The sequence below is a fragment of the Xenopus tropicalis genome, chromosome 5, assembly GCF_000004195.4.
Source record: "Xenopus tropicalis strain Nigerian chromosome 5, UCB_Xtro_10.0, whole genome shotgun sequence".
Lineage (NCBI taxonomy): Eukaryota > Metazoa > Chordata > Amphibia > Anura > Pipidae > Xenopus > Xenopus tropicalis.
This window is the reverse complement of record NC_030681.2, coordinates 38,184,202-38,210,736: the sequence shown is the minus strand read 5'-3', so window position 1 is coordinate 38,210,736 and position 26,535 is coordinate 38,184,202. Positions and strand designations below refer to the sequence as shown.

The following is a 26,535-nucleotide window of genomic DNA, read 5'->3' as shown; positions in this document are numbered from 1 at the left end:
CTGGATATAAAAAGACTACATGTCTCTGCAAAATGGCAGCTTTTTCTTAAATAAAAAAATAAACCAAGATAAATTCTGTCAGAACATAATCAACCTTTATTGCAAAATTGCCATCTATACGAAAAGATTGAAAAGAAATAAAAATAGTTTAATAAAAAATAAAGGAAAAAATAAATCCTACAAAAACCTGGTTGCATTACTGGGCACACCCACTAAACTAATACTTGGCTGAAGCACCTTTTGGTTTCATTATAGATCCTCCTTTTATGAAGCCAATGCTTTGTTAATTTAGATGTATGCTTTGAGTTTTTACATAGTTAAAAAAAAGACCAGAGTCCATCAAGTTGTTGTCACACTAAAAGGTAAAGTTCCTCTTCATCTTCAGCTTTCTAGTAGATGCTTGAAGGTTTTGTGACAAAATAGTCTGATACTTGGAGCTATTCATGATTCCATTCACCTTGACTAAAGCATGGGTTCTAGCTGATGAAACACAGCCCTAAAGCATGATGCATGATTCAGTGTGAGACCAAGAAACAGCCAAATCCTACAGAAACAGCCAAACTTTCTCTGAGCTCAGTCAGAGCCACTGTCAGGGGTAAATGAACTACTGTTTTAGATGAGACTGAATGTGATTGGTTGCTAGCATTACTGGTGATGCTTGTCCTCCAGTGTTAATAAATACCCGTGATGCTCGCTTTCATCTTGCAGCACCAGATATAACAAACAGCAGAGGGGCACTTGTTGTGGGTTACACTGGTGCACAGTCTAGTACTTGTCATATATTTAGGTAGGGATGCAAGGAATCCTGGATTTGGTTCAGGATTTGGGCAAATCCAGGCTTTTTTTTGAAGAAGAAGAAGAATTCGGTTAAGGCCGAATCCACAGTCCTGGCCGAACCGAATCCAAGTCCAAGTCCTAATTAGCATAAATTAGCATGTGCTAATTAACATTCGGAAAGGGTAAAATGGTCAGGTGAAATTTATTTATTTATTTATTTTAACCCCTTCCGATCCTGATTACCATATGTTGATTCGGTTCGGGATTCGGCCGAACCCAAAAAGTGGGTTCGGTGCATCCCTAGTTTGATAATTTCACAAAAACTACTGGTACTATTCAGTGGCTTTGATAATGTGCCCTGGTGTAAAATTTGTGTTTTTTCCAATCTTTGGCGCCATCAAACTTAAAACACCAAATTTGTTACCAGCATCTTAATCTACCTGTATTCCTGTACCCCCCGGTGTGTGGCTCTTTAATACTGCATTAAAAAAAATACTGACTTCTTTGTGCTCCTGGGGCCACCAAGATTCCTTGAGCCCCAGCCTGTTAATAACCATCGTACAGTGATACCCCTGTCATTATCTGACAACAGCTTGCTTCAGAGAGCCTTTTATTAAAAGCTTCAAATGCTATTTTATGTAATTAGACAATCAATTTTAAAAATCGATTAGTTTTAAGGTTGTTTTTCTTCTACAAAGAAACTTGCTTTTTGATTTCTCTGTTGCCCCCTGTAGGAAGTTGACGAGTTCTTTGATCAAGAAAAAACCTTCCTGGTAAACTACTACAACAGGATCAAGGACTCGTGTGCAAAAGCTGACAGAATGACAAGAACTCACAAAAGTATGTGCGCATGGAACACAATTATACTTTGTCATTTCTCTTTGTTTTAAAGGAAAATTATATCCCCAGAATGAATACTTTCATGGGAAAACATGTTTTTTTCAAAATGGCATCAGTTTAAAGAGCTTCTCCAGCAGAATCCTGCATTGAAATCTGTTTTTAAAACAGAGTTTTTTATATTTAATTTTGAAATTTCACATGGGGCTAGCCATATTCATAATTTCTCAGGGTGCCACAACCATGTGGCCTGTCCTTTGATAAACTTCAGTCACACTTTACTGCTGAGCTGCAAGTTGGAGTGATGTATCCATCCCCCCAGTAGCCGATCAGGTGAACAATGGGAAGGGAGCAAGATAGCAGCTCCCAGTAGGTATCAGAATAGTAAGAAATACAGGTCCAGCTTGGGACTCCTCGAGTTACGTAGGAGAAACAATAGTTTACCTGAAAGGAGCACTGGTTCCTTCTGAAAGCTCTGAATCAGGCACAATGCACTGAGATGGCGCATACACACCAATATTACAACTAAAACAAAATACATTTGTTGGTTCGGGAATAAAATTTTAAATGGTAGAGTGAATTATTTGCTATGTAGGGTTTTACATATGAGCTGTTTTATTATATCTTTAGGATTAAAGATGGACAAATCATTATGCTTGCACTAGGTTGACCTGAAATCTTTCTCTTTTTGTTTGCAGACGTCGCAGATGATTATATTCATATTTCGGCTGCCCTAACGTGTAGCTGAAGAGGAGAACACTCAAGTTAGAAAGTAAGCCATAGTTTGCAGCCTTAGGGAAAGGAATGTTTGAGTAGGAAGTTATTTGGAATACTTCCCGTTTGTTATGTGGAAATGATCCATTTTGCTAAGGCTGGGGGCAATGAGAAATCAGATATCAGGCAGCCAACTGAAGAGCACAAAGTAAAATAACCAGCCAACTGGATCGTACTCCTGAATAGAGCATGCCCCTTAGTGCTCATTTAGCAGCATGTGTACCCCCCAGGGTTGCTGTCTGCACAGAGCATTAATAAAAATAAAAAAAACTGGTGCAGTTATTTTTTGTTCCTTGCGTGGGGCATTGTGCAGGGCCCTTATATATCGTTTCCTGCCCTATTGGAGCGTGCAGGATCAGGTCCCTATTAATTCATACATACTAGGGGCAGTTTTTCAACAGGAGCCAATGCAGGGCTTCTACACATGAGGGTTTTCATGCCGAATGTTGTTCTCATCTGCGATCAGCAGTTCAGCATGATGCCTTGGGTACAGGAACAATAGAAAACAATGGGCTCTGGTAACTTAAACATTCCCGTGTGGTAAAAACACCTAAAAAGCAACAACATTGGAATGCATATGCAAATACTCCTGTGTAAGAGCCCTAACGTTTTAATTTGTTTTTGTTGTGTAGATACCTGGAGGAAACCCACCAAGACAGTTTACACTCACACAGACATTTGTGCAGCATATGCAGAGTATGTCTGGGAGAGGGTTCATCTTTAGTAGGGTCAGTGGTGGAGCAGTTAGTGAGAAGATGTGTTTAAACTGGGCCTTGACTGGCACTGCTGAATGGAGCAAGAGGGGAGGACAAGTCTGTAGCTTTTTATTAAAAGCAGGTATTCTAGGAATTTGCAATTGATCATGCATTTAAGGCAATGTAGAACCAGTAATTTCTTAAATGTATGCCCAGTGCAAAAAAAGTTAATTTTGGAAATAAAAAAACTAGTGCTCACTATCATTATTGATCTTTCAAAGCAAAAAGTCTTTAGACATTATATAGAGTGCAGCATCAACCACAACCACACCTGGACAGACCGATGCAGTCCCCGAAAAAAAAAAAATATGAAACTGAAATATGAAAAATCATCTGGTCAGACTGTTTAAATATTTCATGTTAAAAGTCTGAAACTTGGTTTGCGCTGTGGTTTGATCAGACTAAATTAAAACTATCTACAGAGACTCCCTCATGCTAAAATAAATATGAGTGTATATTTTGGCAGTAGTGCAAGTATATTAATATGAAATGAGATGCAAACGGCCAGAACAATTTTCCAGCATGAAATTTCCTCAGTTTTTAGAGACTTGTGTAACATTAGTGTTTATAGCCATAGACAGCTTCATTTCATTAGAGTGCAGTCGGAGTGACCTTTCCCTTTTCCCAGTTTTGGGTGTGTACAGCCTTGTGTTCAACAAATAAAGGCTCTGGCACACGAGGGAGATTCCCTTGTTGCGGGCGACTAATCTCCCCGATATGACATCCCACCGGCAAAAATGTAAATCGCCGGTGTGATGGCATACGCGCGCAAATCATAAATAACATATATATGCATGTATATGTGTGTATGTATATGTATATATATATATATATATATATATATATATATATACAATACTTCCCTCAATTGCCTCTTGAATAGGCCTCATTGGCAGGACACTTTTCCACAAGATATGGCTCTTTTGCATAACATTAGATTTTATAGGTCCAAAATGCCTTATATTGAATCTTACTGTGCTGTAAATGTAATTCAGAACAGATGCAAGAGGGAATGCAAGGCCTGTAATCATATATATAATATATATATATATATATATATATATATATATATATATATAGATATATAGATATATATATATATAGCAAAGAAAAGACATCGCACTCACAGGTCTTAGTTGAAGGAAAACGATGATTTATTTTCACAGCATACAACTGACGTTTCGGCTGCCTCCGCAGCCTTTCTCAAAGTGAACAACAAGTCAAATCCTATCCACCATTTAAACCTACTATGGCGCCAAAATCACCTGATGACGTCATACAACACCCGAGACGTTGCTCCCCCCTCCCCTCCAAAACACCAATATATTAAATAAAACTCTTATTTACATTTAAAAGAAGAAAACAAGATACGAAATCAAGAAAATAGAAATATAGATGAAATATCCCACCAAAGTGTGTAGATAATGAGATAGATCTCCCACAGTGTAACATGTAACCTGCGCAGGCTGAACTGTAACTCACCATAGTAAAGATACAGGGCTGTTAAACGGGATCAGTGGTGGTGCAGCGGGGTGCAAGTTCTATTCGCATTGCCACCCTCCGGTGCCATCACGAAAAGCTACTCCTAGATCACATACCGGTTCCGTGCTGTGTAGCGGTGACCTCAGTATCGGCCGCTCTGAGGTTGAGTTGCGAGTGCGTTGCTATAGTTACGCGTATTGTCCTTGCCGGGTTCAGTCCGGTCCACCATTGTGACTATGCGGTGCCTATAAAGGCTGTGTGGGGTCATCACCCACAGAGTCCTGCAGGCACCTACCCCTGCCACCTTCATATTTTGTGGCCATTTTGTTCGCGGGGTACCTGGATATAAGGGGTGTCTGACCTAACTCTCACCACCACTACACACAGAAAGGACACTGACCGGAATACTTTGCTACACTTTACATCATGCCACCCTCCTCACACTCTACAGAGTATCCCCTATTCGCAAATGGTAAGAATGGTAAGGAATAACTCTGATCCGATGACCCTGCAGGACCAATTAAGAGACTTGAGAACACGCTTCACTCAAAGGGGTTACAAACCTTCCATTCTGGATAAGGCAGAGGACCGGATCTCAACACTTACACAAGCCTCAGTTCTCAATTCCGGAAGGACAACCATACCAACTAAGACGGAGGACAGACTTACCTTTGTCACCACATACACACCGGAAAAAGGACCTCTTGTGGAAGCTATTTCTTATCATTGGTCTGTCCTGGAGAAAGACCGTACCCTTCCTCCGATTTTCAGACACCCCCCACGAATTGCGTATAAGAGAGGGCGCAGTTTGAGAGACATTCTGGTTAAAACAGACCCGATCCACAGTTATCAGTCCTCTACACCTCATTCTTGGTTACCGTCGACGAAACTGGGTTGTTATAAGTGCCCAAACTGCACCACTTGCAGTGCACTTATCTGTGGACCATCATTCAACCATCCACACACAGGAAAGGCTATTTTAATCCAACACAGACTGACATGTACATCTAAATACATCATTTATTTTATTAAATGCCCGTGTGGTTTGATGTATATAGGAAAAACTGTGACTACATTTAGAGACCGTATGGCCAACCATAGGTCTGCTATTCGTGCAGCGCTGGCCTCAGGAGAAGCAAGTACCCCAGTGGCAGCCCATTTTTTGTCTCACAAACACACACTGGCCAGTCTAAGGTGTATGATCATTGACCATATCCCACCCCTTGTACGGGGGGGTGACCGCGACAAACTCCTTCTACAAAAAGAACTTAGATGGATGCATCGATTGAACACTATTAGCCCCTATGGACTTAATGAACTTGTGTCATATTCTGCATTCTACCTATGAACTTATATATACACTATACTTTTATAGTCTCTAGCAATATTATATCTGTATTTACATTACAAGGTGGGAGATGTACTAAACTACCTGATATACACTAAGCATTTTTAAAATGTTATTTCAAAAAAAGAATAACAAGTGGTACTACACCATTGCGTGTTATCCACTCAAAATGTAACATATCTGTGCTGGAACTTTTCCCTAAAGGGAGTATCCATTTTTGAGTTTATTTTTATGAATTAGTTTAAAGTGATACAAAGTATTGAATCTTGCTCTCCTTGAGCAACGAGCCCCAGATGGTTACAATAAGCACTATGTGAAATGCGACACAGGCACCTCTGAGGTACTGACTGAAGCTTTGGTATCATATATGGTTCTATTAACGGATCTTAACCTCAATACCTTGTATCTTTATTTCCTCTACACTTTGTCTTTTGTCACATTCTGTTGGAGATACACTAATGGTTTGATTTTACTTTATCCCTCTTTCTGTTCCTTTGATACACACTAACCTGCGCAGGGAAACTGGTTGGACACTAATGTAACAATTTGTAACAATTTTTCCCTTAAAAAACCCCGACGTAATTCCTGTAGTATAAACCTAGAACTCTATAGGTTCCACTCAGACTGTGAAATTTGCGGTACGAGCTGCTACATACCTATACGGTATCACTACTAATTACAGTGGATTAGGGTGACAGAGTGGCCGGTGAGATTCGCAGCCATAAACTGCGAGTACTCACTCGCCTTATCTCCCCATACACCCCTTATATCCAGGTACCCCGCGAACAAAAATGGCCACAAAATATGAAGGTGGCAGGGGTAGGTGCCTGCAGGACTCTGTGGGTGATGACCCACACAGCCTTTATAGGCACCGCATAGTCACAATGGTGGACCGGACTGAACCCGGCAAGGACAATACGCGTAACTATAGCAACGCACTCGCAACTCAACCTCAGAGCGGCCGATACTGAGGTCACCGCTACACAGCACGGAACCGGTATGTGATCTAGGAGTAGCTTTTCGTGATGGCACCGGAGGGTGGCAATGCGAATAGAACTTGCACCCCGCTGCACCACCACTGATCCCGTTTAACAGCCCTGTATCTTTACTATGGTGAGTTACAGTTCAGCCTGCGCAGGTTACATGTTACACTGTGGGAGATCTATCTCATTATCTACACACTTTGGTGGGATATTTCATCTATATTTCTATTTTCTTGATTTCGTATCTTGTTTTCTTCTTTTAAATGTAAATAAGAGTTTTATTTAATATATTGGTGTTTTGGAGGGGAGGGGGGAGCAACGTCTCGGGTGTTGTATGACGTCATCAGGTGATTTTGGCGCCATAGTAGGTTTAAATGGTGGATAGGATTTGACTTGTTGTTCACTTTGAGAAAGGCTGCGGAGGCAGCCGAAACGTCAGTTGTATGCTGTGAAAATAAATCATCGTTTTTCCTTCAACTAAGACCTGTGAGTGCGATGTCTTTTCTTTGCAATATTTCCCTGAACTTTTGATACTGCACCCAGGCATATATTGTATCTATAAGTGTGAGTGCCAGCTCTCTACAGATTGTCTATATATATATATATATATATATATATATATATATATATATATATATATATAGCAAGAACAAACGGAGCACACCCTATTGAAATTCAAATGCCCAGGGTGCTGGCTAAAAAATATAAAGCAAGAAAAATGAGCTGCACTCACCAGGACTTGGCAAAAATATAGTAAGTTTATTTAAGCAAAGAGATCCAACGTTTCGAGCACTAACTGTGCTCTTCCTCAGGGAAAAAACCCCTGAGGAAGAGCACAGTTAGTGCTCGAAACGTTGGATCTCTTTGCTTAAATAAACTTACTATATTTTTGCCAAGTCCTGGTGAGTGCAGCTCTTTTTTCTTGCTATATATATATATATATATACATACAGTGGTGTAAAAACTATTTGCCCCCTTCCTGATTTCTTATTCTTTTGCATGTTTGTCACACAAAATGTTTCTGATCATCAAACACATTTAACTATTAGTCAAAGATAACACAAGTAAACACAAAATGCAGTTTTTAAATGAGGGTTTTTATTATTTAGGGAGAACAAACTCCAAACCTACATGGCCCTGTGTGAAAAAGTAATTGCCCCCTGAACCTAATAACTGGTTGGGCCACCCTTAGCAGCAATAACTGCAATCAAGCGTTTGCGATAACTTGCAACGAGTCTTTTACAGCGCTCTGGAGGAATTTTGGCCCACTCATCTTTGCAGAGTTGTTGTAATTCAGCTTTATTTGAGGGTTTTCTAGCATGAACCGCCTTTTTAAGGTCATGCCACAACATCTCAATAGGATTGAGGTCAGGACTTTGACTAAGCCACTCCAAAGTCTTCATTTTGTTTTTCTTCAGCCATTCAGAGGTGGATTTGCTGGTGTGTTTTGGGTCATTGTCCTGCTGCAGCACCCAAGATCGCTTCAGCTTGAGTTGACGAACAGATGGCCGGACATTCTCCTTCAGGATTTTTTGGTAGACAGTAGAATTCATGGTTCCATCTATCACAGCAAGCCTTCCAGGTCCTGAAGCAGCAAAACAACCCCAGACCATCACACTACCACCACCATATTTTACTGTTGGTATGATGTTCTTTTTCTGAAATGCTGTGTTACTTTTACGCCAGATGTAACGGGACACGCACCTTCCAAAAAGTGCAACTTTTGTCTCGTCGGTCCACAAGGTATTTTCCCAAAAGTCTTGGCAATCATTGAGATGTTTTTTAGCAGAATTGAGACGAGCCTTAATGTTCTTTTTGCTTAAAAGTGGTTTGCGCCTTGGAAATCTGCCATGCAGGCCGTTTTTGCCCAGTCTCTTTCTTATGGTGGAGTCGTGAACACTGACCTTAATTGAGGCAAGTGAGGCCTGCAGTTCTTTAGATGTTGTCCTGGGGTCTTTTGTGGCCTCTCGGATGAGTTGTCTCTGCGCTCTTGGGGTAATTTTGGCCGGCCGGCCACTCCTGGGAAGGTTCACCACTGTTCCATGTTTTTGCCATTTGTGGATAATGGCTCTCACTGTGGTTCGCTGGAGTCCCAAAGCTTTAGAAATGGCTTTATAACCTTTACCAGACTGATAGATCTCAATTACTTTGTTCTCATTTGTTCCTGAATTTCTTTGGATCTTGGCATGATGTCTAGCTTTTGAGGTGCTTTTGGTCTACTTCTCTGTGTCAGGTAGCTCCTATTTAAGTGATTTCTTGATTGAAACAGGTGTGGCAGTAATCAGGCCTGGGGGTGACTACAGAAATTGATATTGAAAATTGAAATTGATAAACCACAGTTAAGTTATTTTTTAACAAGGGGGGCAATCACTTTTTCACAGAGGGCCATGTAGATTTGGAGTTTTTTTTCTCCCTTAATAACGTAAACCTTCATTTAAAAACTGCATTTTGTGTTCAATTATGTTATCTTTGACTAATAGTTAACGGTTTTTGATGAGCAGAAACATTAAAGTGTGACAAACATGCAAAAGAATAAGAAATCAGGAAGGGGGCAAATAGTTTTTCACACCACTATATATATATAATCCCTCAATTGTCTCTTGAATAGGCCTCATTGGCAGGACACTTTTCCACAAGATATGGCACTTTTGCATAACATTAGATTTTATAGGTCCAAAATGCCTTATATTGAATCTTACTGTGCTGTAAATGTAATTCAGATCAGATGCAAGAGGGAATGCAAGGCCTGTAATCATATCCTCCGAATCGTCAGAAAATGCCCTTTGAAATCATTTTGTGGGTTTAAAAAAGTCCAATATATTAGAAAATCGGTGCACTCCTCCATATTTTTTTTTTTTTACTGTTGAGTAAGCCTACTGCATCTTTCCTGTATCTGGTATATCTGCAGTTAAGAGAAATCAGGCAGTGGTTAAGGTCTTGGTATCTGTTCCTCCATTACATGCAGAGCAATTGTTCTGAATGATTTTTGATGTTCAAATAAAGTCATTTACTTTAATTTTGGGAGATGGCGTGAGCAGATGAGAGAGGCCACATAGCTCCCTCAGCTCCACTCATTCAGGCAAACACAAACAAATATATCTGTGGTAAATGCCTGCCGCTGTATTCACACTATTACACTTAGTGGTCAATCGCTGTTTGATAATGGGAAGACTTTAAACACCCCATGTGCCAAAAACTGTATGTATGGCCAAGCAATGATAAATAAGTACAGTTGGTCAAGCAGGTGCATGCAGCAGAGTATAGTGTTAAGCATGCATCCATAGTTTATGTGTGAAGCATTTGTTTGCTTATAAAATTAGTTACTGCTTTGGTTTCTGGCACACCTTCCGGTGTTGAGGGTTAATGGATGAGCCCTGTGAAATAGAACAGTGTTTTCGATCTAGAGTTGCATGCATTTATTCAGTGTTTCTGGTTGTGTGTTTATATTTGTTTGAAAAACTTTCTAAGTAATATTTTTGATATTATTTTTCAGGTACTTGCTAAAGTTGGCCGAGTTGTTTGAAAAGCTTCGGGTGAGCTATATTTGTCCAACGAGTTTTTACGCTATCTCCAATTCTAAATCTCTTTTCCTGAAATGCACCTTCACAAGGTAGAGGAACTGTGTGGGTACTCACGGTTACATTCACTACAACAAACCTGCCAAGCTGGGTCTCACACTCTCACTTATTTTTGTGCCTGTATATGTAACCTTTTACAAAACCTTAGCAATAATCACTTATATTTTTCAAGTATTTCTCTGCAATTGTACGACTGCTGTTCCCATATGAGCCGGTTTCAGCTCAAAAACAACTGACATTGCAAACTATATCCCACTACTGACATTTAGCTTGTCAGCCTGGCAGAGTGCTATGGTTTAGGTGTCGGTTTGGCAGCAAAAGGCCCTAGTATCAGATTGACCTGATAGGATGCACCACTATAGTTTTGTTCTGCAGCCTTTGACTTTACTGGAAGGCTTACAGTCAGTGATGCCATTACAGGATTCTAAATATATAGGCACACTTCCCCTCCCATTTCCAACATACTGGGCTAAATATGCTCGTTACCAGTTTATCAGTTTACTAAGTAGGGCTTGATTGGCTGTGTAGGAGGTCCTTCTAGTATTAGCCCCCTCATGGTGAATCCAATCACTTTTCCCCTTGTTGGTTCCATTTTTTTCTTTAAAAAATGCAACTATTGGGTGAACTTTCTAGACTACTTTTTACAGCCATCCTACTTTAATTTCTCAGTCATCCTTAGGTAGACTTAGATTGCAGCTGTGCAGTAGAGTTGGTGCTCACTGCAGGGATATCTCCCATCACTTATACGTAAAAGTTTATTAAGTAATATTAAGCCACACCCCTAAACCCATGCCTCTTCCTCTGTCAGTAGCACAACAAGCCCCCACACACCTTAGGGACCCCATTACTTCTATTTCCAAATGCAAACACCTGGGAGTTTGGAGTGGTTTGAATGAGAGACTTTTATATGAATAGGAGATGACCTGAATAGAAATAGAAGTTATACAAAGTAACAATAAAACTGTAGCTTTACAGAGCAATAGTTTTTTGGCTGCTGGGGTCAGTTACCCCTATTTGAAAGCTACAAAGAGTTTGAAAAAGAAGGAAAATAATTCAGAAACTATAAGAAATAAATAATCAAGATAACTTAAAAAGTTGCTATGAATTGGCCATTCTATAACATACTAAACTTTAAATTAAAGGTGAAACCACCCCGTTAATGAATTCATTTTGAAAAGGGTATACTGCCGTCTCAGTCAGATAACAATGTTAGAACACGTGTTACATTTGTAATACCAACAATGTGTGTGGGTTATGGGTGCTGGGTTTACTTGGATGGGTTGAACTTGATGGACACTAGTCTTTTTTCAACCCTATGTAACTATGTAACTATGTAATGTTTGACCAGGCACCCTAGGGCCCTCCAAGGCTGGCATATGCAGCTGCAGTGCACAAATGACAGATACTGTGCACTTCCTTGATTGCCCCTGAAATATTAGCTTCATCCACTCCAAATAAGCATATGTTAATGCATAGAGATTGCAGTGAATGCTGTCTTACTTTTGCCATTTGTTTTTCTATTTTATGCTTTCTCAGAACTAGACCCCAATGTGATATGTAGAATATACGTCACCCGTCCCATAGTAAAAGTTGGAAGATACTGACCTAGACTTCATGGTTAAAGCCAGGAGCATACAGGGCTGCTCGCGATTTTGTCAGTGAATATTGTAGAGTAACACAGTTCTCATTGGATTAGGATTTTGGCCAATGGAAGCAACTAGTAATCACTTGAGTGATCCATAATGCTTCCCATTGATAATATTAGAATGTGATATGCAAAGATTTGGCTATTGGATCACTTTGATGTTTTAGCTGTAGGACCCCGTGTGCCATTAGCCTCATTAATTTAAAAAAATCCACTTTTTAAAATACTTTTATTGGGACAATCCATACTTTGGTTAAGGTCAGAATACTGGCATTTACTTTGCTTGCAAACCCAAGAAAGCAGACAAACAGACAAAAAATGTTCCCTATAGTATGCAAATAACATAACATGCAATGCTGGATCTTTTGTGTGTTTCTGCACGTGTTATACAAGGTTTACACACTGCTTGTGTTTTACAAGTAATCACCACCCAAAGCTGCTGTTCCTGTTATTTACCAACTCTCATCATCTTGCCCTTTCAGTTCACAACTGGGTCGTGCAGTGAGGAGATTTACAGTTGTGAGATCTGTGCAAAAGGCTTTCAGTTAACGCATGCTCAATCGTCACCTCAAGTGTCATAATCAAGTAAAAAGGCACCTGTGCACCTTCTGCGGGAAAGGCTTTAATGATGCTTTTGACCTATAAAGACACGTGAGGACTCGCACAGGTATGGACCCATCAGTAGAACATGGTATTTCTTTGCTGCCCTCTAATGGTTGCTTTGGTGTATTGTAGATCAGTGCTATTTATACAGGTTATATTCTTTATGACTTTTCAATAGTTTAATTGAGGAGTTTCCTACTAAAATATTGTTATTCAGCCATTACATGAAATAGGCTTTCCTTTCCTTTCTCAGATTCCAAATACAGGTATGGGATCTGTTATCTGTAAATCTGTTATGCAGAAAGCAGAGACTCTATTTTAATGAAATAATTTATTAAAAGTGACTTCTTTTTTCTCTGTAATAATTAAACTACCTTTTAAATGATCCCAACTAATTGATACAATTAATGCTTATTTGTGGCAAACAATTCTATTAAGTTTAATGTTTAAATTATATTTTTGATATAATATATCGTGTTATAGACACATGAAAGAGATACTGGCACACCTATGATATAGTTAAAATTTACTTATTTTATTAAACTTACTTTAAAAAAATTTTTTAGGATAAAAACACATACAAGGAAAAATAGGGAAGATTAAGATCAAAAACGACACTGTGCTTGTTAAACTTGGATCACTAAATCAGTAATGTATTTTGATTTGATACCGTTACAGATTTTAGCAACAGTATCAGGTTCACATATTACAGGGACCGAAAAGTGAGTGGCAGTTTATTGTATCTAAACTTCGCCACTATCTAAGCTACTTTAGAGCCGATTTGCAGGGACTGAAACAAAGTAACAATTTATTCTGTCAGGATTTTGCTACTCAGCAAGCTGCTCAAAGAGCCTGCACTTGCATCTGTTTCACCACAAGGGGTCAGGCTTGATACACCAAATCCCTATTGATATCTGTGTCTAATATACGTTGCCGAGGAAAAGCTTTTTGGTTATAGCGTCTAAACAACAAACGCCCGAGTTAAAATCCCGGTGCGGTTGGTATCGGCTGGCGTAGGTTTCCCTGCTAGGTATACTGCAGGTAAGTACTACGGACAAAAAATATTAACAGTCTGTTCTATCGGCTGGAATATAGTATAGTCTTAGCCATTAATCAGGCTGATTGTATTAGAGGCGCCGATCGTGATAATTAGGTCAAAACCACATCTGCTTAGTACAATTAGCTCTTACTCCTGCCACTGGAACTTCATATAAGGAAAATATAAAGACAATAACAGGTCCCCATCAGTTTCTAGTCAAGTGACACAGCGGATTGGCCAAGCTATAAATCGGCACTTAAAATTTTTCAAACGCAGAAGTGCTCTCCACACCTCCCCTTGCCAGAATGAATATTCGGATACCTTGCATTTCCGTAAAACGTCTCTGCTTTTTTATATACGCATTCAATCCCCGGCCGGGATTGTTTCACAAAATTGCCGGCAGTTACATACAACAGTGCATTTACTTATTAAAGTCGCACAAAGGGGCGGGAGAGTACTTCACATCAGATGCTATAAGAGAGCCTTATTCGGAGGAGATATATTAAAATACCCAACTTCCCGCAATTCCCCCAACTCTCAGGAAGGTCCTCAAATTAACCTTCGGCGATTGGGCTTACTTAGAGCCCACCTTTGAATCACACAGGCAACATAAAGCTGTGTACCGCTAATTCCAGCACATATCTAGTTATATGCTGATGCTGAGCGAAGGATTAATCAAACAGTGGTGCCTTATCTGTCCCTAGCAGCCATAGATTGGTGCTTTCAACATTACATGTCCCTGATCATTCTTGTGCCTACAACCATAACAGTTTTACCTCGGCACGAGATTCTAACAAACAACAGGTTCAAACGCCGACGCGCGTTTCGCAAAAGAGCTTTGTTTGGCGTCAGCGTTTGAACCTGTTGTTTGTTAGAATCTTGTGCCGAGGTAAAACTGTTATGGTTGTAGGCACGAGAATGATCAGGGACATGTAATGTTGAAAGCACCAATCTATGGCTGCTAGGGACAGATAAGGCACCACTGTTTGATTAATCCTTCGCTCAGCATCAGCATATAACTAGATATGTGCTGGAATTAGCGGTACACAGCTTTATGTTGCCTGTGTGATTCAAAGGTGGGCTCTAAGTAAGCCCAATCGCCGAAGGTTAATTTGAGGACCTTCCTGAGAGTTGGGGGAATTGCGGGAAGTTGGGTATTTTAATATATCTCCTCCGAATAAGGCTCTCTTATAGCATCTGATGTGAAGTACTCTCCCGCCCCTTTGTGCGACTTTAATAAGTAAATGCACTGTTGTATGTAACTGCCGGCAATTTTGTGAAACAATCCCGGCCGGGGATTGAATGCGTATATAAAAAAGCAGAGACGTTTTACGGAAATGCAAGGTATCCGAATATTCATTCTGGCAAGGGGAGGTGTGGAGAGCACTTCTGCGTTTGAAAAATTTTAAGTGCCGATTTATAGCTTGGCCAATCCGCTGTGTCACTTGACTAGAAACTGATGGGGACCTGTTATTGTCTTTATATTTTCCTTATATGAAGTTCCAGTGGCAGGAGTAAGAGCTAATTGTACTAAGCAGATGTGGTTTTGACCTAATTATCACGATCGGCGCCTCTAATACAATCAGCCTGATTAATGGCTAAGACTATACTATATTCCAGCCGATAGAACAGACTGTTAATATTTTTTGTCCGTAGTACTTACCTGCAGTATACCTAGCAGGGAAACCTACGCCAGCCGATACCAACCGCACCGGGATTTTAACTCGGGCGTTTGTTGTTTAGACGCTATAACCAAAAAGCTTTTCCTCGGCAACGTATATTAGACACAGATATCAATAGGGATTTGGTGTATCAAGCCTGACCCCTTGTGGTGAAACAGATGCAAGTGCAGGCTCTTTGAGCAGCTTGCTGAGTAGCAAAATCCTGACAGAATAAATTGTTACTTTGTTTCAGTCCCTGCAAATCGGCTCTAAAGTAGCTTAGATAGTGGCGAAGTTTAGATACAATAAACTGCCACTCACTTTTCGGTCCCTGTAATATGTGAACCTGATACTGTTGCTAAAATCTGTAACGGTATCAAATCGAAATACATTACTGATTTAGTGATCCAAGTTTAACAAGCACAGTGTCGTTTTTGATCTTAATCTTCCCTATTTTTCCTTGTATGTGTTTTTATCCTAAAAAATTTTTTTAAAGTAAGTTTAATAAAATAAGTAAATTTTAACTATATCATAGGTGTGCCAGTATCCCTTTCATGTGTCTATAACACGATATATTATATCAGTATATCATTACACTGTGCACCCAACACATAAATACTGTAGTGCGAGGTTTCTACTATTTAGCATAAATTATATTTTTAGCACACTTAAGGTATAGAGATCCAAATTAAAGAAAGACCCCTTATCCGGTAAACTCCAGGTCCCAAGCATTTGGGATAACCGGTCCCATACCTCTATCAGGAAGTGCATTAAAGCATTTTAAATTTAGAGCCCTCAGGAGTAATCGGCAGTTTTGTTGCTGGTGGAGCCAGAGACTCATTGTACTATATTAATATCTAGAAATAAATAGTTAAATGGTCAGCCATTAATGAGTTACCTGAGCTTTGGAAATTACTGCTGAATATCCAGGAAGTGCAAACTTTGCTCTCCGTTATCAGCTGCCTGCTGCAGCTCTAGGTGTGTATAAGGGCCGTGGCAGACGGGGAGACTAGTCGCCTGCCTGTAAATCGGCGGTGGGATGGCATATGCGGCGTCGCAATTGCCGATTACATTCAAGCCAGTGGGATGGAATATCGAGGAGATTAGTCGCCTGTGACAAGGTGGATTTGTCGTGGCAAGGGGGGGCAGGGTATGTATTATATAGGGTGTACCAGCACCCACTAATTACCTGGTGAGAGTATTTAGTGTTTATTTTGTTTACTGGTAACAGCTATGAACAACAGATTTTTCATAGTTACCGGTGCATTGTTGCATGAATATGTCTGTAGAATCCAAGGAAGAATCTCATAAAGGCCTTTGTCATGCCAGGAGATTGGTACATGTTTCTTGTCGTTGCCACCCCTGGTAATTTGGTAAATTAAAGACAAAAAACATACCTGGCATCTTGTTGAAATTAGAAGGGTTCAAAATACAGTGAAATAGTGCAAGAGAAACAGTTACTATTTGCTACTTAAAAAAGTTCAGCAGCACAAAGGTGCCAAATTTGAGGCGAAATGCAAGGGCAAGGAAACCCAAATTAACCAATATTTTGCCAATATTTTTTTGGGGGAGGGAGTTTTCTGAAGGAGTGCTGCATAACCATTTCCAGTCACCCTTCAGCATACATAGACTTAAGCCTGCGCATTTTCAGATTTCCCACTACTGTGCAGATGCAAGTCTAAAACTGGAAAAGTGAAGAAAAATCACAAAAAAATAATCTGATATAGAAGTTACTGGGGCCAGAGCAATTTTTTCTTAGTTGATTGAAAGAGATCAGGGCTAGATTAGACACTTGCACCCAATAAATGTAGGTTTCCTTGTCCTTTAGTAAGAAAAAGGTGGCTCTTCTACACTCAGGGTTACTGATAGGAATTTTGGGGACCCAAACATCAACCTGATCTTCACAATCCATCCCCCTCATCCTCCAAAGCTCTGTGCTAAACCAGCTAAACCCCACCCCTTATGTAGGAAGCCCAGTCCTTTCTGTGGCCCATATGCACACCCTGCTGGTACATGCCTACCCACGGGCTTAAACCTTTTATTGTGGCAAAACATAATTTTAGAAAACTTTTGCAAACGGAATATTTTCTAATTGTTTATAATTGCTCAAGGGTTTGAATACTATTGCAAGGCACCTTAGATGTTCCATAATTCCACTCTCATAAATGGTTGAATTGGCACACGGTTACCCATGTGAGCAGTAACGCCACGTCAAGGCTTCAACTCTTGTTACTGTCCATTCACACACCTATTCCAGCAAATGGCTCACCCTATCATTTGCTGCAATAGTTCCCTATCTGGTCCAGCACCTAGTGACAAACTGTCATGGGACCTTTCCTCTTCAGTAATGACTGAAAGGAACAATTAGCTAACTATCCATACATACATATTTAATTGGCTTTCACTCACACAGATCTTAGCTAATTTTATTTTGTTGGAGCAAATCACCTGGTTATCATAGGTGTAATGAGGGTTAAATCCCCACTGCTTGGCTAACCATATGATTTGCTGCAATGATTCCCTATACGGTCCCTATTTAGGTGTTCAGACGCATACACTCACTCACACACACATTGGCTATTTTTACTGTGTTGGAGCCAATCACGTTGGCAGCAGAGCATAGGTGGGGTTTATACCTCCGCTGCTTGGCTAACCATATAATCTGCAGCAATACTTCCCTAACCAGTAATGATTTTAGAATATTAATACTAAGGAATCGCTGATGATGGCCCTATTTATGCTGTTGATAAATAAATTACTAAAAAGTGGGGGTAAAGTAGCAGGCAGCATTTTGGTTAATCAAGCTCTGCCTGGTTTTCTCTAAATCTAAGTTTCCCTGTATTTTATGCCTAATATGGCCTGAGATATTTGGGCTTATTTTTACAGTGCCCTATTGTCACATTCACACACATCCCACAAAACCATACATCAGTCATACATTTTGAGACAAAACACACTGTAAGCAATTGGTATAAAAAAAACGTTGTTGTAATAGTATCTAATCCTAGTTACATATGTAGCCCATCGCTGGCTTAAAAAAGCCAGAACTGAACCGCTGCTATTTAAATTAATTTTAGAAACCGATTTATTTACTTGTTTTAATTCTAATGGTAACTATAGGTCTCATCTGCACTGACTTAATTACTTATTAGTAGGGATGCACCGAACCCACTTTTTTAGGTTCGGCCAAACCCACCCTAACGAATTCTGCTTAATCCCAAACCGAATCCTAATTAGTACATGCTAATTAGGATTGGAAGGGGGATAAAATTTGCCTAGATGATCCAGAGGAAGGCAAAAAACCCCCGTCTGAAGCAATCTTTAATTTGCTTCAGAAGGGGGGAAAAATTCCTTCCTGACTCCAAAATGGCAATCGGTACAATCCCTGGATCAATGGGGTACTAAATATACTAATAGCAGTAGCCTTGTACAGTAAGTACATTTCTACAACCTGGGCGTATGAGCTGGTTCAGTATTGGCATACGTTTGGTAAAGTACCAGGATATAAAAATATCCTGACACTGGTTACTGGTTTCGTTGAATGGGAGAACAGTAAGGCTGTATATAAACACACAGGCATTTGGGGGTGCTTCTAAGCCAGTCTCACCTGTAGTGCAGTCAGCAGCTCCTGCGCTGTTAATGCAAGCTCTGTAAATATGCTGAACTGCCGCCATCTGCTCTCAATATTATATATATATGGCTATGGGCTGTGCTGCAAGTAAAATGGCCCTAGAAGCACCTAGAAATGCTAGCGGATAATACTGAAGAAATGTATCTCAGTGTTCCCCTATTCAAGAAATGGGTGAGCATTTCAAATGACTAAACTGGTACACACACAAGCAGGCATACACACACACACAAGCATGCATACACACAAACACAAGCACGCATACACACACACACAAGCACGCATGCACACACACACAAGCACGCATACACACACAGCACGCATACACACACACGCATACACACAGCACGCACACACACACACGCATACACACAACAAACATACTCTCATACATAAAACATATATAAAGAACACACAGCACACATACAACCCATACACACAACAAACTTACTCTCATACATAAAACACACATATAAAGAACACACACAGAGCATGCATACACCCATACACACACATACACGCATACACCCATACACACACATACACCCATACACACACAGCAGGCATACACCCATACACATACACCCATACACACACAGCACGCATACACCCATACACACACAACATGCACAACAAACATATTCTGAAGTTTGAAATTTGTGGCAGTGGTGAAATTTTATGGGGCCCAAGCACCCCCCATTGATATACAGTATCTAGTAGAATTAAGTCTAAAAACAACTGGACTTTTCTGAGTTTTTCTTGAAAACGTTTCACCACTCATCCGAGTGGCTTCTTCAGTTCAAATGACTGGTAGGGAATTCCCCGGTATTTAAACTCTTGATGGTAGTAGAGTCACAGACATCCAATCACAATGGTTCCATTGAACTTGTTCAGTTAGGTGTTAGCTGAAACTGACAGGTGTAAGAAGGTATGATCCAATCACAATGGTACCAAGATTCTCATTGATGAAGGTGTTAATCCTTCAAAGTACATGACTGGAAGTGTGAACTGTTGTGAAACTGCCGGGGTAAGGATGTCAACGCGCCATTGTATGTTGGTGACAAGCGGTGTCTCAGGCCCCCTCCTCTGTTCAGGGATGGTTTTTCCAGGTTGGCATAAATGGCCTCTTTCACACCTCTTTCAAACCATCTGTCCTCTCGGTCCAAAATATGCACGTTACTGTCCTCAAAAGAGTGACCTTTTTCTTTGAGGTGTAGATAGACTGCTGAGTCTTGTCCTGAGGAGTTTGCCCGCCTATGTTGGGCCATTCTCTTACAGAGAGGTTGTTTTGTCTCCCCAATGTATAAGTCTGAGCACTCTTCACTACACTGGACAGCATAGACCACATTACTTTTCATGTGCTTGGGTGTTGGGTCTTTCGGGTGCGACAGCTTTTGTCTCAGGGTGTTGCTGGGTTTGAAAAACACAGGAATGCGATGATTGTTGAAAATTCGCCTAAGTTTTTCCGATGTTCCAGCAACATATGGGATGACTATGTTGTTTCGCCTGCTGTGTTCCTCCCTTCTGTTTGTAGGTCTGGTCTTTCTGTTGGTCTTTGATCAAAGACCCAACACCCAAGCACATGAAAAGTAATGTGGTCTATGCTGTCCAGTGTAGTGAAGAGTGCTCAGACTTATACATTGGGGAGACAAAACAACCTCTCTGTAAGAGAATGGCCCAACATAGGCGGGCGAACTCCTCAGGACAAGACTCGGCAGTCTATCTACACCTCAAAGAAAAAGGTCACTCTTTTGAGGACAGTAACGTGCATATTTTGGACCGAGAGGACAGATGGTTTGAAAGAGGTGTGAAAGAGGCCATTTATGCCAACCTGGAAAAACCATCCCTGAACAGAGGAGGGGGCCTGAGACACCGCTTGTCACCAACATACAATGGCGCGTTGACATCCTTACCCCGGCAGTTTCACAACAGTTCACACTTCCAGTCATGTACTTTGAAGGATTAACACCTTCATCAATGAGAATCTTGGTACCATTGTGATTGGATCATACCTTCTTACACCTGTCAGTTTCAGCTAACACCTAACTGAACAAGTTCAATGGAACCATTGTGATTGGATGTCTGTGACTCTACTACCATCAAGAGTTTAAATACCGGGGAATTCCCTACCAGTCATTTGAACTGAAGAAGCCACTCGGATGAGTGGTGAAACATTTTCAAGAAAAACTCAGAAAAGTCCAGTTGTTTTTAGACTTAATTCTACTAGATACTGTATATCATGACCTGGATGAATGAGAATCTTCATAGACACCCCCCATTGAGATTTTGTGTGCATCATGGGCCACCCGCCACACCCCTATGTGGGGCCGCCTGTAGAGGAAGTAGTCCTGGGCCCCCCGCGGCCTTGGGTCTTCTTCTTCTATAGTTACGCCACTGGTATGGGCACTGGTTAGAAAAGGGGGTTAATCATGGCTAAAGGAATAAATTAGTAATGGATTATGACTGTGGGGCAGTGGTGTTACTCTATGGGACCAAGCACCCTGCAATGAGATTTTTATCATGCATCACGGGCCACCCACCACACCCCTATACTGGTCCCCATATAGAGGAAGTAGGCCTGGGCCCCCCGCGGCCGTGGGTCTTCTTCCTCTATAGTTACACCCCTGGTTAGGGAAGGGATTAATCATGGCTAAGGGAATAAATTAGTAATTGATTTATGAAGAAGACGACAGAACTTTGGGATGTGGGACAGTGGTGTAACTTTATGGGACCAAGCACCCAGCATTGAGATTTTTTTCATGTAACACGGGCCACCCACCACACCCCTATACTGGTCCCCATATAGACGAAGTAGTCCTGGGCCCCCCGCGGCCGTGGGTCTTCTTCCTCTATAGTTACACCCCTGGTTAGGAAAGGGATTAATCATGGCTAAGGGAATGAATTAGTAATTGATTATGAAGAAGACGACAGAACTTTGGGATGTGGGACAGTGGTGTAACTTTATGGGACCAAGCACCCAGCAGTGAGATTTTTTTCATGTATCACGGGCCACCCACCACACCCCTATACTGGTCCCCATATAGACGAAGTAGTCCTGGGCCCCCCGCGGCCGTGGGTCTTCTTCCTCTATAGTTACACCCCTGGTTAGGGAAAGGGTTAATCATGGCTAAGGGAATAAATTAGTAATTGATTATGAAGAAGACGACAGAACTTTGGGATGTGGGACAGTGGTGTAACTTGATGGGACCAAGCACCCCGCAGTGAGATTTTTTTCATGTATCACGGGCCACCCACCACACCCCTATACTGGTCCCCATATAGACGAAGTAGTCCTGGGCCCCCCGCGGCCGTGGGTCTTCTTCCTCTATAGTTACACCCCTGTTTAGAGAAGGGGTTAATCATGGCTAAGGGAATAAGTGGGTGATCACAGATTTGTGTGTGGGGCATTGGTTAGTAAGGGTTAATCATAGGTAATGGAATAGGAGGGAGACAGAACTTTGGGATGTGGGACAGTGGTGTAACTTTATGGGACCAAGCACCCCGCAGTGAGATTTTTTTCATGTATCACGGGCCACCCACCACACCCCTATACTGGTCACCATATAGAGGAAGTAGTCCTGGGCCCCCCGCGGCCGTGGGTCTTCTTCCTCTATAGTTACACCCCTGGTTAGGAAAGGGATTAATCATGGCTAAGGGAATGAATTAGTAATTGATTATGAAGAAGACGACAGAACTTTGGGATGTGGGACAGTGGTGTAACTTTATGGGACCAAGCACCCCGCAGTGAGATTTTTTTCATGTATCACGGGCCACCCACCACACCCCTATACTGGTCCCCATATAGACGAAGTAGTCCTGGGCCCCCCGCGGCCGTGGGTCTTCTTCCTCTATAGTTACACCCCTGGTTAGGGAAAGGGTTAATCATGGCTAAGGGAATAAATTAGTAATTGATTATGAAGAAGACGACAGAACTTTGGGATGTGGGACAGTGGTGTAACTTTATGGGACCAAGCACCCCGCAGTGAGATTTTTTTTTGTGTATCACGGGCCACCCACCACACCCCTATGCTGGTCCCCATATAGAGGAAGTAGTTCTGGGCCCCCCGCGGCCGTGGGTCTTCTTCCTCTATAGTTACACCCCTGGTTAGGGAAGGGGTTAATCATGGCTAAGGGAATAAGTGGGTGATCACAGATTTGTGTGTGGGGCATTGGTTAGTAAGGGTTAATCATAGGTAATGGAATAGGAGGGAGACAGAACTTTGGGATGTGGGACAGTGGTGTAACTTTATGGGACCAAGCACCCCGCAGTGAGATTTTTTTCATGTAACACGGGCCACCCACCACACCCCTATACTGGTCCCCATATAGACGAAGTAGTCCTGGGCCCCCCGCGGCCGTGGGTCTTCTTCCTCTATAGTTACACCCCTGGTTAGGGAAAGGGTTAATCATGGCTAAGGGAATAAATTAGTAATTGATTATGAAGAAGACGACAGAACTTTGGGATGTGGGACAGTGGTGTAACTTTATGGGACCAAGCACCCCGCAGTGAGATTTTTTTCGTGCATCACGGGCCACCCGCCACACCCCTATGCTGGTCCCCATATAGAGGAAGTAGTCCTGGCCCCCCCGCGACCATGGGTCTTCTTCCTCTATAGTTACATCCCTGGTTAGGGAAGGGGTTAATCATGTCTAAGGGAATAAGTGGGTGATCACAAATTTGTGTGTGGGGCATTGGTTAGTAAGGGTTAATCATAGGTAATGGAATAGGAGGGAGACAGAACTTTGGGATGTGGGACAGTGGTGTAACTTTATGGGACCAAGCACCCCGCAGTGAGATTTTTTTCATGTATCACGGGCCACCCACCACACCCCTATACTGGTCCCCATATAGACGAAGTAGTCCTGGGCCCCCCGCGGCCGTGGGTCTTCTTCCTCTATAGTTACACCCCTGGTTAGGAAAGGGATTAATCATGGTTAAGGGAATAAATTAGTAATTGATTATGAAGAAGACGACAGAACTATGGGATGTGGGACAGTGGTGTAACTTGATGGGACCAAGCACCCCGCAGTGAGATTTTTTTCGTGCATCATGGGCCACCCACCACACCCCTATACTGGTCCCCATATAGAGGAAGTAGTCCTGGGCCCCCCGCGGCCGTGGGTCTTCTTCCTCTATAGTTACACCCCTGTTTAGGGAAGGGGTTAATCATGGCTAAGGGAATAAGTGGGTGATCACAGATTTGTGTGTGGGGCATTGGTTAGTAAGGGTTAATCATAGGTAATGGAATAGGAGGGAGACAGAACTTTGGGATGTGGGACAGTGGTGTAACTTTATGGGACCAAGCACCCCGCAGTGAGATTTTTTTCATGTATCACGGGCCACCCACCACACCCCTATACTGGTCCCCATATAGAGGAAGTAGTCCTGGGCCCCCCGCGGCCGTGGGTCTTCTTCCTCTATAGTTACACCCCTGGTTAGGAAAGGGATTAATCATGGCTAAGGGAATAAATTAGTAATTGATTTATGAAGAAGACGACAGAACTTTGGGATGTGGGACAGTGGTGTAACTTTATGGGACCAAGCACCCCGCAGTGAGATTTTTTTCATGTAACACGGGCCACCCACCACACCCCTATACTGGTCCCCATATAGACGAAGTAGTCCTGGGCCCCCCGCGGCTGTGGGTCTTCTTCCTCTATAGTTACACCCCTGGTTAGGGAAAGGGTTAATCATGGCTAAGGGAATAAATTAGTAATTGATTATGAAGAAGACGACAGAACTTTGGGATGTGGGACAGTGGTGAAACTTTATGGGACCAAGCACCCCGCAGTGAGATTTTTTTCATGTATCACGGGCCACCCACCACACCCCTATACTGGTCCCCATATAGACGAAGTAGTCCTGGGCCCCCCGCGGCCGTGGGTCTTCTTCCTCTATAGTTACACCCCTGGTTAGGAAAGGGATTAATCATGGTTAAGGGAATAAATTAGTAATTGATTATGAAGAAGACGACAGAACTTTGGGATGTGGGGCAGTGGTGTAACTTGATCGGACCAAGCACCCCGCAGTGAGATTTTTTTCGTGCATCACGGGCCACCCACCACACCCCTATACTGGTCCCCATATAGAGGAAGTAGTCCTGGGCCCCCCGCGGCCGTGGGTCTTCTTCCTCTATAGTTACACCCCTGTTTAGGGAAGGGGTTAATCATGGCTAAGGGAATAAGTGGGTGATCACAGATTTGTGTGTGGGGCATTGGTTAGTAAGGGTTAATCATAGGTAATGGAATAGGAGGGAGACAGAACTTTGGGATGTGGGACAGCGGTGTAACTTTATGGGACCAAGCACCCCGCAGTGAGATTTTTTTCATGTATCACGGGCCACCCACCACACCCCTATGCTGGTCCCCATATAGAGGAAGTAGTCCTGGGCCCCCCGCGGCCGTGGGTCTTCTTCCTCTATAGTTACACCCCTGTTTAGGGAAGGGGTTAATCATGTCTAAGGGAATAAGTGGGTGATCACAGATTTGTGTGTGGGGTATTGGTTAGTAAGGGTTAATTATAGGTAATAGGTTGGATGTGGGGCAGTGGTGTATATTTATGGACCACCCTCCATACCCCTATGTGGGCCCCCCTTTGTAGAGGAAGTAGACCACTGGCCCCCCGCAGCCATGGGGGTCTGCTTCCTCCATAGCCATGCCACTGGTGTGGCCCATTGGTTAGTATTGGTTTAATCGTGGGTAAGGGAATAAGAGGGTGATCCAACTTTTGCATGTGGGGCAATGTTTAGGAAGAGGGCACCCTGCAATAAGATTTTGCTTGCATTGCAGTTCATCCGTGACCCTTCATGTTGACCCCCTGAAGGAAGTAGACCTGGGCCCCCCGCGGCCACAAGGTCTCCTTCCTTTATAATTACACCACTGGGGTGGGGAACTGGTTAGGAAAGGGGTTAATCATAGGAAAGGAAACAAGAGAGAGACACAAGTTTGGGGTGAGTGGGGCAGTGATTAGGAAGGGGGAAATCATGGTGAAAAGGTGAGAGACAGAAGTTAGGGGTGGGTGGGAGCAAGGCTATCTTTATAAGATTTATACTCACCATAGCTCAGACTCCTAAATGATCTTACCTTTCTTTTTCTATCCTTTAGAAGTTACAGTTAGAGATCCCGTGTGGTGCTGGCATCAATGGTAGAACCAGCTGACATTCACAGGAGATGGTTTAGCGTTGGTATAGCAGGTGGATTGGTGGTTCTGGGGTGCAACGTGCCATAGATGGTACAATGTTATGGGCCTCAGGTTGTTACAGGCAGTAGCTAATGATGTTATCCCACATTATAATAGAGGTGATGCCTTACTCCTGCCAATTCCAGCTGGGATCCACATAGGAGAAATTTTTCCAGTTGGTTTCCTCATTGGAACACTGAGGGGAGAATGCTGGCTGGTATTCATGAAGGTCGTCTGCTGATGGC

General features: G+C 42.1%; 1 protein-coding gene across 1 annotated transcript in view; it reads left to right on the top strand.

Annotated features, from left to right (window-relative positions):
- The first annotated feature begins 1,423 nt into the window (after nucleotides 1–1,423).
- The window catches only part of LOC105945182 (transcription factor Ovo-like 2), a 122,908-nt gene continuing 97,796 nt past the window's right edge, over nucleotides 1,424–26,535 (top strand). Inside the window, exons 1-4 of the mRNA XM_031902038.1 lie at nucleotides 1,424–1,617; nucleotides 2,313–2,386; nucleotides 10,450–10,489; nucleotides 12,662–12,846. The gene's annotated coding sequence lies outside the window, so the exon portion shown is untranslated. The remainder of the gene's footprint in view (nucleotides 1,618–2,312; nucleotides 2,387–10,449; nucleotides 10,490–12,661; nucleotides 12,847–26,535) is intronic.